The sequence below is a fragment of the Bos indicus genome, chromosome 11 (assembly GCF_029378745.1).
Source record: "Bos indicus isolate NIAB-ARS_2022 breed Sahiwal x Tharparkar chromosome 11, NIAB-ARS_B.indTharparkar_mat_pri_1.0, whole genome shotgun sequence".
NCBI lineage: Eukaryota > Metazoa > Chordata > Mammalia > Artiodactyla > Bovidae > Bos > Bos indicus.
The window spans coordinates 62,482,729-62,502,405 of record NC_091770.1 but is presented as its reverse complement, the minus strand read 5'-3'; the positions used below and the strand labels follow the sequence as shown (position 1 = coordinate 62,502,405).

The 19,677-nt window shown below is 43.7% G+C and overlaps 1 long non-coding RNA gene across 1 annotated transcript in view; it reads left to right on the top strand.

Moving 5' to 3' along the window:
• The window catches only part of LOC109566210 (uncharacterized), a 154,532-nt gene extending 136,066 nt beyond the window's left edge, over positions 1-18,466 (top strand). The window contains exon 5 of the long non-coding RNA XR_002181764.2: positions 9,441-18,466. This is a non-coding gene — a long non-coding RNA (uncharacterized lncRNA). The remainder of the gene's footprint in view (positions 1-9,440) is intronic.
• The last annotated feature ends 1,211 nt before the right edge of the window (positions 18,467-19,677 follow it).

Here is a 19,677-nt window from a genome sequence, read left to right as displayed (position 1 = left end):
GAAAGTCTGTGATAAGATTTTATGACTTTCTATCATTGGCCATGTCTGTCTGGACTAATTCTCATCCTTCTCCTTTACAGCTTCCTCATTTGCATGAATTATCAACAAGGGCACATCTACTTCTTCAACATTCTGATGACTTTAAAAAGCATTAAATAATAATAGAAATAGATTTATTAAGAGCTAAATTTGCACATATTTTATTAGTCATTTTCTTCATGGATGGAAAAATTCAGAAACATCTATGGTAATAGCCAATAGCAGAACTTTTCTGGACTGCAGATCACAGGTCTTCATCCTCTCCTATCTTTCCCCTTCTCAAAGTTAACAAAAATGCTCATTAACCCCAGAGGCTATCAGACAAATACCCACAGAGCTGACCTTGCTTGACTCCTGTTAGAAACACTGCATACCATTAGAAATAATTTGCAGCGTTATGACCCCAGCCAGCAACTACAATGTCAGTTTTCAACAAACTCTTGCTGAGTAAGAAAACAGAAGATTCAACCACATTGGTAAGAAAGTCAGATGTTCTATTTATAGGCTATGGGCTTGTGTTGCTGGCTGCCTTCTGCAGAAAAATCCCAGACAAACATACTTCCTCCTCTGAGATGATCACACTCTATAGACACACATTCTCTTCCCAGTACAGTCAAGTGAAATAACTCATAGAGTTGGGGAAGTTCTGTAACAGAGAAAGGTAAGCAGAGGATATTTCACAAAGAATTTAAAGCACTGTGCTATCTTGAAAGGAACAGGAAACAAAGAAATGAAAGAGATCTCTGTTTTTTCAATGGACCTGAGCTAATTTCTGCTCTATAGGTCTAGATCTTCTTTTGGTATCAGAATGAATGGGATTTTGAGAGTGTTCGTAGCTCTTAGAATAAAAATATGGCAAAAGAGTCTAAGTGCTAAGTGTTAGTCACTCAGTTGTGTCTGACTCTTTGCAACCTCATGGACTGTAGCCTGCCAGGCTCCTCTGTCCATGGAATTCTCCAGGCAAGAAAACTGAAGTGGGTAGCGATTCTCTTCTCCAGGGGATCTTCCTGATCCAGGGATTGAACTCAGATCTGTTGCCTTGCAGGCAGATTCTTTCCCATCTTAGTCACCATGGATTTCCCCAGAGAGTCCTAAATCCCCTGTTCAAAAATAGTGAAGATAATGGAGTAAAAATGTGAATTAAGAGGGAAATGGCCTCTTTAGAGGGAGATTACCTGGTGTTTGGAGGAGTAGATGCTGAAGCAGCCCTGTCTGGCACCCCCTCCCTTCTGGAAAAGAAGATAATCTCTGAGCCCGGGAAGAGAAGGGTGGTTTGGGCTCCAGGAGTCTTAGGGGCATTCAGATAATAGAGCCTCTGCTTCTTTGCAGTCACCCAGAGAGATGTCTCGGTGGAGAATAACTAGGAGGTAAACTGTAAGGGCTGGGGAGGTGGGGGGACCCGGGTGCTAGGGGCTGGGACTTTCAGTCCCTGCAAACACTGTGAACCTAAGCACAGGGTGGAGACAGCAGCAAGGCCCCCTCTGAGTGCTCGGATCATGAGCACAGCAGCGAGTGACCAATGTGGGTTGAAGGCCAGAGAGCCTTCTGGACACTTCTGCTCCATGTGAGTTTCCTCAGACTTCTCATGACTTGAGGAGAATATTCCAACCCTGATAATGAATAGGATGTACAAAGTGGAGGCTCAGGATAAGGTGCAATTTGATTTAGAAAGTAATCGAATAATTCTGTGCCTACGTGTGGTGTTTGAAAACACACATCTCCCACCAAAGCCACTTTTTTTTTCTTTGTGCTTAGATGCCAGGCATGGAGAGAAATACTCACATGCCGAACTCTTACAAAAGTCATTTCAATTTACATATTACTGTCAATTTAGACATGGCTTTGAAGAGGAGCAATATCTGACACCCCACATCCTAGAGGGAAAAAATATTTAAACTTGAAAACAAGGCAGTGTGTCGATTTTGTTCTGTAAATAACATACCATATGTAATATAAATCACATTTCTACCTGGTCTTTGTGCAAAAACTGCCAGCTTTCCATTAAGATAAAATATAAAAATGAAGAAAATCAATGAGTACTCTCTTAGGAGAGGATGAACAAGAGTCAGAATCCTGGGTTTTGGAATGACTGACCTGCTCAGAAAATGAGTATTTAGATCCATGACCATGCCAACCCCACCAAAATAAAACAGTTGAGTCCTGGATTCTTCCCACTTAACAGGTGAGGGAAATGAGTTGCAGAGAGGTTAAATACCTGCCGAAAGTCACACCGCTGATAATGAAAGAGACAGGAATTGAACTCAAATTCATCTGATTTCAAAGTCTCTGAAATTTTATAGTTGAAGTTAATCCTTCCCTTTCTTGATCTCTCCATGATGTTTTGATAACCTTCCTTAAGATCTGACCACTTTAGGGACTTCCCTGGCGGTCCAGTGGTTAAGACTCTGTTTCCAATGCAGTAGGCATGGGTTCAATCCTTGGTCAGGGAACTAAGATCCCACATGCCTCGTAGCCAAAAAAAAGAGAGAGATTTGACCACTTTATTTAAGATTATTCATTCTCCATCAGGAAAAAGAACTGCATCTTGGCCCCCTGCAGTGACATTCCAGACTGGAAGCAAGAGAAACAATCACAGAAGCAGCACTGATATCCCCAGTTTTCATTCTTTCTTTCTGGAAGGAAGGTGGTGTTGGAGGCACACAGAACTGCACTGTCTTCAGCTTACTGCTCCCAAAATGCAATTTCAGAGCCACTTCCATCCCCCCTCCTCCCCCCAGAACCAGCCAGACGTCCTCCCACCCACCCGCCATGTGCTGGCCATGTGCAGTCAAGCTGCCTGGCCCTAGCACCTCTGCAGGGTGGCAACAGCTCGGGCCTATGAGTAATCAGCTGCAGAAACCTCACTGCTCACCAGCATCCCTTCATCTCGAGCTAGAAATAGCCCTGGAGTTTCCATGTACCATAAAGAGCAGAATAAGGGTGGGTGTGGGTAATCTTTTTTTTTTTTTTTAAAGCTATTTGGTACCAAACTGCTTTTCTTTTAAGCTGTGCACATGAGTTCTCTGCAGTGTCACAGAGTCTATCCACATTTGGGGAAAGGATGCCTTATGCCATCAGCCAGACCTGGGTCAGCAGCTTAGCAACCCCTCTGTTGGCTCTCCCAGCCCCCTGCATACCTTCAGGGAAGCAGGTGGCTCGTCTCCTCTTGCTAACATCTTTGGTTTTAAGATGTCTTGTCACAAATCTTCCTGCTCTTACTAGGAGACAGCCTTTATCACCATGAGGACTGGGTGTGCTGGAGTGGGGATAAGGGGGTCGGGGGGAATCAGTGGTTCAGAGTGAGGCCATCAGAGTGGGCAAGGCTCTACTTTCTGCTTTCTGATTGAATAAAAATGCAGGTTCCTTCCACACCCTTCTTCATTACTCTCATTCTTCCTAAGAAAACGAGGACTCCTCCGTGGGCTACCACCTCCTTGGGACTCCTTTGACACAGCCTCTCACCAATGTTCACTGTCAAGAAAAAGAGTGTGGCTTGGTTTCAGCCCCTACTTACCCCTTGTCTGGGTGCCTTAAGGAGTGCGCAACCTGCCCAACTCTGTGAGGCATCCCTTGTCCTCTCTGCCCACCCCTTCTTATCAGTCTAGGGATGGGCATTTCCCACATCCACTTCTGCTTTCCACAGTCCATTTCCTCAAGGTCAAAGAATCAGCTGCATTCTGTAAACCCACTCTCTTGACAGTTTTAATCTGAGAGCTACCAAGAAAGGAAGAGTCCCTAGATGCCAAGGATCCAGATTACAAGGCAGAATTTTTGTTACCAAGTTGTTATCTCAGGCACCTGTCACAGAGTTTGTAATTTTCAAACACTGTGGGACATTAGTAACCTAGCTTTCAAAATGTATTATTGCCTGATTCTCCTATAAAATCTCCTTTTACGTAGTAGGATATAATAAGGGCTACATAAAAACCAAGGAAAGACAATTCTAAGTCTTGAATAGACTGAAAGCCCTTTGTTCACCAAATATGTATCAAGTGCCCATTGTGTGCCAAGAACTTGGCCAGGTGCTAGGTTACGACAGTGAACAAGATGACATGATTCTTCCCTTATAAAACTGACATAATGGGGAAGAGAGAGATTAAACAAAGAATCCTACAAATATACATCATTACAAGCTATAAAAGGTCTATGAATGAACAGTACTCACTGCCCTTGAGAACAGAGAGTATGACTTATTTGTCTTGGTATTGCCAAAGCCTGTTACTTAGTAGGTGCTAAATGAATAGTTATAGAATCGATGGATGGGTGACTATAGGAAAGAAAGAATGATTGCATAGCATAAGAATCATGAAAAAGTACATCATTAGTAACAGGTTGTGAGGATTGAGAGCCATTACTACAGGGCAATTTTCTCACCTTAGTAATTAAACTTTTGTTGTAATCTGAGATGATCAAATCTCTCTGCAGGTCAGCTGTCAATTCATATGTTGTCCATAGAGGTTGGAAGTCTGGGAGGAACTCCTTTATTGTTTGAAGGAGACCCAGGTTCGATCCCCAAATCTAGAAGATTCCCTAGAGAAAGGAATGGCAACCCACTCCAGTATCCTTGCCCAGAGGATCCCATGGACAGAGGAGCCTGGCGGGGTTGCAAAATCAGATACGACTGAGTGACTAAGCCTGTACATGCACACACATACTTAAGCATATCTTTTGAGGGTGCTAACATAAATGTAAATGGTTTTTAATTTCAAATTCTACTTGATCATTGCTAATATACAGGAAAACAGAGTCCCAGGCACACAGACCTCATAAGACCTTGTTTGTTACTCTCTGAAATTCTTTTACTAAATGTACATTTCTGGAAACCAAGTAATTTAAACAGTCCTTCAGTAAGGACAGGCAAAATTTGCTGTAGGCAAAACCTGCTGCTTCTCCATTCTCTCTGTAGGCTACCTTTCTCTACAGGCTCTTGTTAGTATTACATTGAATCTATAGATCAAATTGGGAAGCACTGACATAGTGACAATATTGAGTCTTCCTATTCATGAACATGAAAGTGAGAGTTGCTTAGTCGTGTTGGACTCTTTGTGACCCCATGGACTATACTGTTCGTGGCCGTCCATGGAATTCTCCAGCCAGAATACTGGAGTGGGTAGCTTATCCCTTCTTCAGAGGATCTTCCTGGCCCAGGCATCAAACCGGGGTCTCTTGCATTGCAGCCGGATTCTTTACCAACTTAGCTATAACTATTCATGAACATAGAATATCTATTTATTTAGTTCTTCTTTGATATCATTCATCAGAGTTTTGTGTATAGATTTTGTACATTTTTTGTGAGGTTTATACTTAAGTATGGGCTTCCCTGATGGCTCCGATGGTAGAGAATCTGCTTGCAATGAAGGAGACCCAGGTTCAATCCCCAAATCTAGAAGATCCCCTGGAGAAAGGAATGGCAACCCACTCCAGTATCCTTGCCCAGAGAATCCCATGGACAGAGGAGCCTGGGGGGGTTGCAAAATCAGATACGACTGAGTGACTAAGCCTGTACATGCACACACATACTTAAGCATATCTTTTGAGGGTGCTAACATAAATGTAAATGGTTTTTAATTTCAATTCTACTTGATCATTGCTAATATACAGGAAAACAATTGACTTGTGCATATCAACTTTGTATCCTGCCAGCTTGCTATAATCACTTATTAGTTCCAGGAATTTTTTAGATTTTCTACATAAATGCTCATGTTATCTGTGAATAGATAGTTTTATATCTTCTTTCCTAATCATTATACCTTTTATTTCCTTTTCTTGCATTATTGTATTTGCAAGGACTTCCAGTATGATGTTAAAAGTTGTGGTATGAGAGGACATCCCTGCCTTATACTTGATCTTAGTGGAAAGCATCTATTTCTCATCATTTAAGCATGAGGTTAACTGTAGAATTTTTGTATTAATAGATAGTATTTATCAAGTTGAGGAAGTTTCAGGCTTTTTAACACACCATCTTTTTTCTACCTTTAATTATAGTTAGTTATGTTAGCATCTTCCTCCCTTTGGCTTCAGGTATTCTCATTGGGTCTAGTGCAAGGGCTGGTTCCTCCCTATTTTTGGTATTTAAAGATCTGAGTACATTCTTGGGGAGTACACCACATAGATAAGAAGCTCTAGAGTTCCCTACTGAATCATGGAGTCCTTTGGGACAGTCCCTTCTTCACTGTGATTAGTCACCTCTTCCTAGAACACTCTATTGTAAATGAGGATTCAAAGGGAAGTCTGTTGTTGTTCTCCAGGGGCTGGAGGAGACGGGGCTGACCTCCAGAAGGTAAGATGTGTGGGAACACTTCAATTGCCGAGGATGTAGGGGACAACTGAATGGGATAAAGGAGTTCCTCCCAGACTTCCAACCTCTATGGACAACATATGAATCGAAAGATGCACAACTTGAATTTAAAATAAAGGACTACTTTGAACACCCTGTGCCTGGCCAGCTAAAATAAACCATGAAACCCATCTCTTTCTGTTATAGTCTGTAGTCAGATTTGTCCTATTTCCCTAGAAAAAGGGGGAAAGCCCCAGGGATGGGGGCTAGGAAGAGGGAAGAGAGACATTCAGTTTTGCTATTCACAGAGTCAGGGCTGACAACCTGCACCGCTGCACAAAGTGTGGCCCACTAGAGCCAGTTACCAAATGACTGCTACATTGGGGTGGGTGGCTGCTGTGTGATGAACCTTGGCCAGAGAGTGGGTGCCATATAGGTTATAGAAGGTCGAAAGCCGCTTCACACCTCTCTCCCCCTCTGCAGCAGCCACCCAGGCCTTCCGTCCCCTGATATGACATGTTCCGTCCCACAGCCCAGACTTTGCACATGACACCCTTTCCTCTTCCATCTCCCTCTCCTCTTTACCTAGGTAACACCCACTGCTGTCTTAGATTTTAGCTTAAATATTGCTCCTTGGGCAAGGCTCCCCTCTGATAGACATCCACAGTACTGTGCCCTCCCCTCCCCAGCACATAATACTGTACACATTTTACATTTGTTTCACCACTGTTTCCCACATCAGAAAGCAAAGTTCTCCAAGGGCAGTGACAAGTCTGTTTTGGTTCACAAGGCAGTTCCTGTCTAGCACAGTGCCGGGCACCTCAGAGACCCATAGTAAATATTTGCAGAGAGTCCACATACTTGACCTGGTGGCTGGGAGGCTAAGCAGGCAGCCAGTACTGGATGGTGGGGAAGCTGATGCCAAGAGGGGAGTGAAATAAGTGTTTGTCATTCAGTAGCATCCAACTCTGCGAACCCGTGGACTGTAGCTTGCCAGGTTCCTCTGTCCATGGAATTCTCCAGGCAAGAATACTGGAGTGGGTTGCCATTTCCTTCTCGAGGGGATCTTCCCAATCGAGAGACTGTACCTGGGTCTCCTGCACTAAAGGCAGATTCTTTACCTTCTGAACTTCCAGGGAAGCCCAAGAGGGGAGTGAGTGTACAGAGCCAAAATCCAAGTCAGAGTGTGGGAGACTGTGGAGCAGGGTCAGAACCCAGAGATGAGGGGTTATGTTTAGTAAAACATGGAGGAGTCCCAAGGCAGCTCTGGGGAGGCAAAGAACAAATGAAGAGGATCAAACTGACAACAGTCAAAGTGGAGAAGAGCAGGTTAAGCAGGCAAGTGGGAGGGGTCAGCCAGCAGAGGCTGCTGCCCAGGGTAGGTTTCTGCATGCCTAGGTGGGCAGACCGCATTTAATGGGCAAATGTTATAGAGCAGGTAGAATGTAACTAGAGACTATCTAGAGCAGTTCTCAATCCTGGCTGCACACTTGAATCTCTGGGGGTATTTTCTAAGATAATGACCCAGGTCCCATGTCCAGAAATTCTGACTTTTGTTTTTATCTAAAAGGAAAGAGAAGCTATTGAAGATTTTAAAGGTGTGTGAGTGTGTGTGTGTGTGTTTGTGTTTATTTGGAAAACATGCAATCATGTTTATTGGGCAGATCAGCTAGAAAGTTATTAGGCATGTGACTCAAGAATAGGTAGTTTTCAAATACCAAAATACCATGTATTTTTCAAAAACCCAAAACAACACAAATATAATGTGGTTTCCCAGATGGGATTCTAGAATAGAAAAATGATATTATATTGAAACTAAATCTGAAAAATGCATGGACTTCAGTTAGTAATAACATATCAGTGTTAGTTATGACAGGCTTTCCAGGTAGTTCAGTGGTAAAGAATCCACTTGCCAATGCAGGGGATGTGGGTTCCATTCCTGGTTGAGACGATCCCCTGGAGAAGAAATGGCAACCCACTTCAGTATTCTTGCCTGGGAATCCCTATGGACAGAGGAGCCTGGTGGGCTATAGTCCCTGGGGTTGCAAAAGAGTTGGACATGACTGAGTGAATAATCAACAGCCATTAGTTGTGACATCTGTTGTGACAGATGTGCCACATTCATATAAGATCTTAACAACAGAGGAAATGGAGTGCTGTGTACATGGGAACTTTCTGGACTATCTTTGCAACTTTTCTGTAAGTCGAAAACTACCCTAAAATAAAAAGCTTATTTTAAAAAGAAAATTAAAAAAATAAAGCATAAGAGGAAAAAAAAGAATAGGTGCTTTGGAAAAGCATCTCATACATTTAAAATATGCAGTAGGGTTGGGAACCACTGTTCTAAAACAATAGTCTTTAATCTTGGCTGCACAATTACATTCATCTGGGGAGTTTTTAAAACGGTTGATGTCTGGACCTCCCTCCCAGAAATTCTGATTTCACTGGATGAGTGTGGCCTGTGCATGGGGATTTTTCAAGACCCCACCAGATGTTTCTAATATGTAGCCAGGGTTGAGAACCACTGCTTTAGAGATTTGTGACTCAAACTGTGGTCTGAAAACCAGCAGTATAGACATTATCTGAGAACTTGCTAGAAATGCAGAATCTCATCCCAGACCTACTGACCCAGAATCTGCCTTTGAAGGAGAGTCTCTGGGGGATTCTTATATATATTAAAGTTTAAGAAGCATTAATCTAAAAAAGTGATTTGCAAAGTGTGTTCCCTGGAGCAGCAGTGGCAACATTTGGGAATTTGTTAAACATGCAAATTCATGGGTCATTGAATGAGAAACTCTGAGAGGCAGGATGCGAGATTCCATTTTAACAAGCCATCCAGGTGATTCTGGCACATGCTAACATTTCATGAACCATAAATCTAGAAGGACAAGGCAATATTTCAGACTGAAAAGCCACTAGGGAACCTGGCCATCTGAGTATTTTAGAGGCTTAGGGGTTAACTCACTTCCGTAAACTCTATGTGTAACTTTAGCTTCTAAATCCAAAAGACTGAGATGAATAACAGTTTCTCTTCTGTGAGACCCACCTTCCTCCCATCTTGGGACACATCCGGTCAGAGCAGAGCTTGACATTTTTCTCACGGTCTCTCTGATCTCCCGTTCAGGATCCCTGCCAGAGGCTACAGTGACTCCTGCCCCTAAGACTGCCTCGCTGATGAGTTTCATATGAAACAAAGGAAAGATGGGGCAGCGCGAGCCGGAAAGGGAAACAGCATAGCCGTGGAGACCCGAACGGCCAGCTCTACAAACTAAGGAAGCAAACACTTGTCTGCTCACAGGAACTGGGTCTTCTTTGTGACCCAATGCACAAAGTGAGACCTGGGGAAGTGAGAGAGACCACTGCAGTCAACTTCAGGAAGGAGAATGCTCCCCACAGGTGCAGTTCTCGGGCTGCTCTCCTCTGTGTAACAGCCTGCAGCCCCAGGTGGGATTTGTCACAATATATCCAACTCTTTTCTTGTGACTTAGCCAGGCCTCGGGCAGGCAGCAAGCTGTAGTTAGAGTGCAGGTTTTGATAATGGGACAGGTGGACTAACATCTCACACTAATGAGATCCAGGATGAGCTTTCCCTCTGTTCTCTGTTTTTGTGGATTTTCAAGCAATGTTCAGAAGGATCTGTAAACGTGCTTCAGGGACCCAACAGAGGGCTGAATCTCCACTGGAGAGTTTAATTTGGTATAGAAAGAGCTTTATTCCTGCTCATCCTCCTCCCTTTGTAGGAAGTGGGGGGCTCCTTTGGTGAGACAGAGTAAAGACAAAGATACTTTGCTAGCGTTAAGAATGGGACTTCCCTAGCCGTCCAGTGGTTAAGAGTCTGAGCTTTGATCCCTGCATCCCACATGCCATGCAGTGCAGCAAAAAGAAAAAAAAAAGTGTTAAAAAAAAGAATGAGGTCATATCAATGAGAGTCATATGCTTCTGTGATGGGATCATTGAGATATTATTTTGAGGTTTGTTCTTGCTATTTTTTTAATGAAAATTTTACACTCCTTCAAAAACGATTTATATTACGGACAACCTCTCTGTTAGCTTTTGTTTTTCAAAAGCCTGAGTTTCTTCTGAGTTTATGAAAAGTGGGAAGGAAAAGAAGGCAGAAGCAGGGTGACAGAGGAGGGAGAATCCCCAAGGCTGAGAAGGTGATGGGCCCACAGGCCCTAAAGATTATGTTGACCCGTTCTCCGAGAAAGTGGCAGAATTTCCAGAAGGAAATGCTGAACAGGGCACCTAGGAGGTAGAGCCTAAGCATGGCGTTCCCAGCCTCCACAAAGATCCAAGTACAGAGCAACAGTTCTGACTAAAGTCACTGGGTAACAGGGGCCTTGAAAGGGGACTAGCATGAGCTAAATATCTGAGGGTCTTTGGGGATCTTCGCACTGCCTTAGAGGTTTTAAGCTCCCTAGTAATGACTGAACTCAAATTTTCTGCTAGCCCAGTGGACCAGAGACTTAAAATCAGATATAAATAAAGCAAGTTAATGTGACATTTCTCAGGTCCCTGGATAATGGAATAAGATTCCTGCCTGCTCCATTAGCAGAAGAAAAACTTGTCCTATGATTTAAAAGTGTCTGAAAGACCCCAGAACACTTCCACAAAGGGACTAACATAGCAGCTAGTAAGGAGGTGTTCCCAGTTCCCGAAAGAACCTGATCAGCCACTTCAAATCCATCGCCAATGCTTGAAAAATAGCACTCACCTTCCTGGGGGGCAGCTGCTGGTCTGCTAGAAGGTAGGATCAACCAAGCATGTGGTCACAGTGATCGTTCTAGGCTGACTTGAGAGAATGCTCAGGAGGGTCCCTTGAGCAGGAATACCAGCCTCAGCCTCTAAACTTCCTCAGTAGAGTATTTATTCCTTCAAGTCTTCAGACTTCAGTACACGTATTCCTGGGAAACCATAAACCTAAGTGTTTGTAATTAGTGTTTCTCAGGTGTGTTCAATGAAAATAGTTGGATCAGAATCCCCTGGGGAACTTGATCAAACTTGTGTATTCCCGCACCCTGCCCCAGACCTATTGAATCTGGTCTTCTGGGAATGAGGAAAGGGGCAGAGTGTCTGTGTTTTTAACAAGTATCCCAGGTGACTTGGTCCTCTCAGTTCTGAGACCTTCTAGGGTGGAGTTAGGGGAAGGGCAACGACTTGACAGTAATCTTGTGTGGTGCAGGGGTCACTATCCTGGGGGTTGAAGACCAAAGAATAGCCTCCAGTGTCTGTGTGACTCTAAGCGGGTGTGAAAGGTCTGTGCGTATGAGCTGATACGTGTTTCTGTGGAAGAGGCCCATCAGGGCTCTCAAGCCTTGCTAATGAATTCAAGGCCCTGACAGAGCAGCATGTGTCAGCATCACCCTGGAACTTGTTCGAGATGTCTACTCTCAGGACTTCCCTGGTGGTCTAGCAATGCAGGGACATGAGTTCAATCTCTGGTCGGGGAACTAAGATTCCACATGCCGTGGAGCAACTAAGCCTGGACGGTACAGAGCCAGTGGGCCACAGCTCGGGAATCTGTGGGCCCCAAAGGAAGATTCCACGTGACCAAAGGAAGACCCCCACCCTGTGCCGCACCAAGACCCGAGTCAACCAAATAAATAAGGACATATTTGAAAGGAAAAAAATAAAGGAATGCCTACTCTCAGGCCCCACCCCAGTTCTGTGGCCTCAGAATTTGCCTCTTAACACAACCCCCTGGCCATTCTCTTGCACATTAAAATCTGAAAAGCACTGGTCTATGGCACGCGGGGACACGGAATGGTTTTGTGTATTGCAGCAGACACCCTCCCCAGGCTCTTGCAGTGCCAAGAGCCCAGGCCTGCTCCTCTGTGTGCTTCTGGGGCTCAGCCAGCCTGGGCCTCCCACTGAGTGGCCAGCACCCTCTCCCATCTGTGAGCTTCAGACTCCCCACCAAGAAGGTGAGGTCTGCATGGGACAGCCAGAGCAGGTGCCCATCTGCTCCTGGGGCTGCAGGGTCTGACCCCCTGGAGCAGCAGAACTGAGAGGTGGTAAGAGAAAGGGGTGAAATTGCACCCCCACTCCTTTGGCTGCAGGCTGTGTGGGCAAGAGGAACAAAGAGGGCGCGGGGGTGGCATCTCAGCTGCAGGCTCCCTCTGAAGCCTGCCTTACTGTCCTCCTGCTGCTCAGAGCTCACCCACACCGCCCTTTCTCTTCGACAATGCCTGCCAGAAAACTCATTACTCTGCTCCCAACATGTGGCTGGCCAGGGGCCAGGGTCTGGCTGCCGACAGAGTGACTAACCTCTTAGCCAGCGATGGCGTCCCCCTCCTAGCAGCAGCTGGCACTGCCTCAGGCAATGGGCACAGCTGGGGCAGCTCTGGCCTTGGCCTTCAAAGGCTTCTTGGCTCCATTCTCTGTGTATCACCACTTTCCTACCTGCTCTGTCCCTTCCTCTTCTTTCTTTATTCATCTCTAATTCCTTCTGCTGTTATTTCTCCCCACTCCCCTTCAACCCATTGTCCTCATCTGCACAGGAATACAGTTCAGTATTGCCCAGAGTTACTGTCCTTTAACCCCACATATCCTTCTAGCCACTGCTCTAGTTTCCTGTCCCCCAATAGTAAAACTTCTTGGAACAATATTCTTCATGTATTATTTATCATTCCTCCTTTCCATTCATTCCTTTACTCGCTGCAACTTGCCTTCTATTCACACAGCTCCATCCAAACAGCTCTTACAAAGCCCCCCATGCCCACCATGGTGTAAATCCAATAGGCGCTTCAGTCTCTCCACTGGGCTTGACTTCTCAGCAGAAGTGGACACAGTGACACTCCCTCAGTCCTTGTCTCCCCTCACATCCCAGACTTTGTATTCTTTCTAGTTCCTTCTTAGCAGCTGCTTTTGTCAGCTTCCTCTTCTATTCCACCCATGAATGTGTCAGTCTATCTTCACTCAGCTCTGGGCCCTCCTTTCTTTTTTCCTGTCTTCCTTTTTTTCTAAAATTTAGGGTCTAGAAGATTTCATTATAGAAAAACAGTCATTTTTATCCTGGAGCATCTCAATGCAGGCTGAGATTCATCCCTAAGGAGCGAGAAAACATGAACCTTAATTTCTAACCATGATATGTACTTTGAAAAAAGTTAAATAGGGAGAGACCCTAGTAGAGCCCCTCATTTATACTGATGTTTATTGGGTGGGGGGAGGGGAGACCTCACGAGAAAGCAACATTTAAGCTGACACCTGAAAGATGAGTGGAAGTTGGGCAGGTGCAAATCAAAACAATACAAAAAACAGCAAAGGCTAATTCTGATGACATCCACATTCGTACCTACAACCCAGACTTCTTCTCTGTGCTCTGTTTATACCTTCTGGACATATCCACAGGATTGTCACTCAGGCATCTCAAACTTACTACAATCACAACAGAAATTTGTGTTTCCCCACATGTACTCGTTTTCTTTCAGACTTTTCCTCCTTTAGTTTATGGCTTCATTTTCTACTTGTTGCTTAAACAGAAACCTGACAGTCCTTATTGACCCTTCACTTTCCCTCACTCCACAAGTACACCCCAATGACAAGACCTGTTATTTCTACCACTAAAACATATCAATAATCCATCCCCTTTACTACCACCAACCTGGTTTAAGCTTCCATCTTTTGTCACTATCTTTTGTCTGGATGACTGCTATAGCTTATCAGGCAGCTCCCCTAACCTACACACAGGCCACACCCCTTCCATTTTCCATGCAATAGCCAATGTCACCTTTAAAAGTTGTGGCATTCTTGAAATCCTTCAACAGCTTCCCCTGTAACTCACAGCACATGCTCTCTGCAGGCATGTGGGATCTGGCCCCTGCCCATCCTCGCAGCTTGGACTACCTTCTGCTCGCTCACTGCACTGCACACTCATGGCCACCTTTCAGTTCCCCAAAGCCATCCCACTCTTATATGCTGCTTGTCACAGTCCAGGTGTCTAGACAAGCTTTTTCTCTGAACTATTGAGTTCCCATTCTCCAGAGTGGTAGAAACTTAAACTAAGCCAAGTTGGAGTTTCTCTGGTGGCGTCTCACTTCCTGGAAGCTGAAGTTGTGTCAGGTCACTGGGTTGGTGAAGGCCCATTGGTCCTACGTCATCCAACCACAAGGGTGTCCACGGAGGCATCCTTTGTTCTCCTAATTACAGGCCATGGAAACATGTTAGTCATCACTGGGATGGGTTCCTGGTCACTTTGCCTCTGCACAAGTGGTCTAGGCTTTCCTTGTGGCTTTCATGTCTCATTTAGGAACCAGAACTCTGCCTGGCTATGTAAGGACTGTCTGTCTAGACTTGCTGCACAGTCATTCCTTAGCTAGGGTCTTCCTTCCTCTTAACCTACCCACCTCACCTCCACTGGACTTCAGAACTAACAATATCTCTGGCCTCTTATGTCCCCTTCACTTCCCCTTCCAAGGTCTGGGGTAACTTGTCTAGTCCAGAGGAAGCACTGCTCTTCTGAAACCCCATGTCTCCCATATATTTTGGCTCTGGATGGAGTCACAGTCCCCTAAGGGCCATAGGGCTTTTGGAAACCAAAGCAAGAAAGACTTGTTTCTGTTACATCTGCTGTGAAGCGATGAGTACGTTACCTTGAGGGACAGGCAAAGGGGAGAAGTAATAGGAACATGAAACACCAGTAAAATTTTAGGAATATTATTCCATCCCATTTCTTCAGTGCCCACCTCTGAAGAAATGTCATTGTATTTGTTAGGGCTCTCCAGAGAAACAGCACCAGTAGTGAATAGATAGGTAGTAGATGATAGATGGAATAAGAGAGACAAAAAGAGAGTTTCAGGAATCAGCTCACACAATCGTGGGGCTAGCAAGTCCAAAATCTGTATGGCAGACTAGGGACCCAGGGAAGAGCTGATGCTGCTGTCAGAGTCCAAAGACAGATTTCTTGCTTCTTAGTGGATCTCAATCTTTTAAGGCCTTCAACTGATTAGATAGATGGGCAGAGAGGAGGGATTGGCATTTGCTTTGCTGGTGGCTGAAGCATAGGTTTATTCTGCTTTGGGAGTGATCCTATATGCCTTACTCCACGGTGGTATGGAGTTAATGGAAAATCAGGCAGACCCATTGCCCACCTGATTATGGCAGCTATCATAGCTGTGGAGGTCCTGGCTCAGTCAGTTGCCAAGTGCCAACCATGTTCCTGAACCTCCCAGATGCTCAGCTGCACAGCAATAGTCTGCATCTTCTAACTATGTCTTTTGAGCTACAGCTGTGTAAGTACAACTAATATCCTCAGATCCCTTCTACACGATGAGGAGTATTGCTTGTGTATCAGTCAATATGCAGTCAAAAGATTGAAGTAGGAGCTGGGGGCCAGTGATTTAATAATCTCTGAAGTGAAAGCAAAAGTGGGAATTGAAGTAGTTAATAAGAGCAAAGGCAATGGCTACTGAGATCCATTTACAACCATATGACTCTCTTTAAGATCCACTCTGCTTTGAGTGCTTTAACTTCTATCCTACAAGGCAACACTCACTCTGTTTATGTTATACTTTATGTAACCAAATAACAAGAATCAGGCAATTCTGGTTTCAGACATCACTCAGGGTCTCCCTTACCCTGTTCAACTGATAGTGAAATAAATGTACAGACAAAACTAGTCTAACGCCCTGATGTCTAAAAGACAAGCTTGATAGGAATGGAAAGGTCGTAAGTATTATGTAAGTTCTTAAGGAAACAGAAGATCCAATCAGGTGATTATCAACACGCTTACTCCTCCTCTGAGGAACTGAGTTGAAACCTATTTTTAGAGAGCGTTTTAAAATTAATTTTACATTCCTAAATGTTCCAGGCATTGAAAAGAGCTGAACTAGACAGATTTTAAACATTCATAGGTTGATGGATCAATGTGGTTTCACATTTGACCGTGTAAGGGAAGCAAGTATATTTGTGTTCTGTCCCACTAAAAACTAAGTCAGTCATTTTTCCCCTGCCACTTTCTCCTTCCAAAATTCTGAAAACTAAATCTAGGTTCTATGAAATAGTGTAGCTCTAATATTGAGATTAAAAAGTAAGTTAAGTTTTATTTCCTGGATGTAGGTTAGATACTGATCTACTGAATCATTCAATAGTCAATCTATAAAGTCATTTTAACCACCTTCCAAGTTACTAGAACAACAATAATAAATAAGAAATGACATAACTAGCTGAAATCTTTTGGCTAAGATAATTATAAAACTAGTCTAGAAAATAAAACATGACAAATCTATATAATTTCTATAAATGGCATTTTATTTTGTTCAAGTGATGAGGCAAATAGCTGATAAATTAATCAGATCTTTAATATTGAATGGGGTTTTCCATTTGTCTCCCTAAGCTGGTGACAAACAGGTTAATTCCTATTTGATATCTTTATATTCACAAATGGAGAATATATGATAATGTATCACATCACATATTTTCTGGGACTACTTTTAATAATGGGTATGATTAATTCTTTAAAACCATTCTGTTTGGAAGTTCTAGAGTTAGAAAGAATTGTTTACTGTCTCAAACCACTTAACAGGAGTTAACGAGCAAAGTAAGAGAATTGTAGGGTGATATTTGTTATGAACAAAGCTAGTGGAGGTGATGGAATTCCAGTTGAGCTATTCCAAATCCTGAAAGATGATGCTGTGAAAGTGCTGCACTCAATATGCCAGCAAATTTTGAAAACTCAGCAGTGGCCACAGGACTGGAAAAGGTCAGTTTTCATTCCAATCCCAAAGAAAGGCAATGTCAAAGAATGCTCAAACTACCTCACAATTGCACTCATCTCACATGTTAGTAAAATAATGCTCAAAATTCTCCAAGCCAGGCTTCAGCAATACGTGAACCGTGAACTTCCTGATGTTCAAGCTGGTTTTAGAAAAGGCAGAGGAACCAGAGATCAAATTGCCAACATTTGCTGGATCATGGAAAAAGTAAGAGAGTTCCAGAAAAACATCTATTTCTGCTTTATTGACTATGCCAAAGCCTTTGACTGTGTGGATCACAATAAACTGTGGAAAATTCTGAAAGAGATGGGAATACCAGACCACTTGATCTGCCTCTTGAGAAATTTGTATGCAGGTCAGAAAGCAACAGTTAGAACTGGACATGGAACAACAGACTGGTTCCAAATAGGAAAAGGAGTTCGTCAAGGCTGTATTTTGTCACCCTGTTTATTTAACTTATATGCAGAGTACATCATGAGAAACGCCGGACTGGAAGAAACACAAGCTGGAATCAAGATTGCCGGGAGAAATATCAATAACCTCAGATATGCAGATGACACCACCCTTATGGCAGAAAGTGAAGAGGAACTCAAAAGCCTATTGATGAAAGTGAAAGTAGAGAGTGAAAAAGTTGGCTTAAAGCTCAACATTCAGAAAATGAAGATCATGGCATCCGGTTCCACCACTTCATGGCAAATAGATGGGGAAACAGTGGAAACAGTGTCAGACTTTATTTTGGGGGGCTCCAAAATCACCACAGATGGTGACTGCAGCCATGAAATTAAAAGACGCTTACTCCTTGGAAGGAAAGTTATGACCAACCTAGATAGCATATTCAAAAGCAGAGACATTACTTTGCCAACAAAGGTTCATCTAGTCAAGGCTATGGTTTTTCCTGTGGTCATGTATGGATGTGAGAGTTGGACTGTGAAGAAGGCTGAGCGCCAAAAATTGATGCTTTTGAACATGATGCTTTTGGTGTTGGAGAAGACTCTTGAGAGTCCCTTGGACTGCAAGGAGATCCAATCAGTCCATTCTGAAGGAGATCAGCCCTGGGATTTCTTTGGAAGGGATGATGCTAAAGCTGAAACTCCAGTACTTTGGCCACCTCATGCGAAGAGTTGATTCATTGGAAAAGACCCTGATGCTGGGAGGGATTGGGGGCAGGAGGAGAAGGGGACGACAGAGGATGAGATGGCTGGATGACATAGTGATGGCATAGTGACTCGATGGATGTGAGTCTGTGTGAACTCCGGGACTTGGTGATAGACAGGGAGGCCTGTCGTGCTGCGATTCATGGGGTCGCAAAGAGTCGGACATGACTGAGCGACTGATTTGATCTGATCTGATCTGATTTGTTGTGATAGATATCCATTTAGTGGTGACAACTGCAAGGGTCCCTGCAATCTGTTACACAATAAAAGAACTGTAAAACTGAGTTACAGTTTACTATTTGAAAATATTTTATTTTGGACATTGGATGACTTTTCCTACACTCCTGCATCAACATATGAAAAACTGGGGCAAAAGAATATTTTTCATGCCAGCAAGTGGAGTTTTCTAGAAAAACATCAGTTAAATTCCTAATCGTTAAATAATCCCAACCCCAATTAAAATGTAATATCCACACTTTTCAGTTCTTATCCACTTAGGGAAACAGTGGATAATGAAAACCAATTTCAAAGCGAAAAAGAAGAACAATTAGAAAGCCCCATTCAAAATGGAGCCAAGTCATCTGGAATTGGGTTGGGTTTGTTTTTGGTGGGCGGCTCTCTCAAATGCTTTCCTGCCATCTCCTTCTGCATTCCGTAACTCCACTGGGAGCTGGAAAGTGAGGGAAAGTGAGGGAGAGTGGGGGTTCCACCCACAGGATAAACCCTGGAATAATCTGTACCACCAAATTAGGAAACCCCTCAGTATTCATGCTGAGGGAACTACGAGGTAAGCTACTACTACTGATCTTCTAGCAAAACAGTTCAAGAGCTATTTCCCAAGGCTATTTCTCTATTTTATGAATATATATGTGATTGAATATGTACATATATGAGTGGACATGTGTGTGTATAAATATATATATATATATATATATATATATATATATATATATATGCCATCTACTCACTGTGTCCTCACATGGCAGAAAGAGCAAGGGGACTCTTTGGGGTCTCTTCTTATAAGAGTATAACCGCATTCCTGAGGGCTCCACTCTCAAGACCTAATCACCTCCCAAAGGCCATCACTTCCAAATATCATCATGTTGAGGATTTGGTTTCAACACATGAACTTTACAGGGACACAAACAGTCCATATATGATAGGCAGGCACCTACTGCTTAAGGTGTGTTAATGTTCCTTCCTAACCATTCTGTAAAATTACTAAGGTCAGCTTGTCATAATCCATGTGTCCTTCCTATTCATCAATAGATGCTCAATTAATGGTTCTTTCAGGGGGAAAGGACATCTCACAGCTCAGCCTCACTGGTTCTCAGAACCCCGAGAGGGGTGGCTCTAGGGATGACCCCAAAACTCAGAATTGCCCTGGGGGCACCCTAAGGCCAGTTTACTGAAGCCACAGAGCTCACCTGGACTGCCTCTTGCTGTCCCAGATGGCAATCCCAGGTTGGTGAGCCGTGGCTGCCTTCCAGAGCTG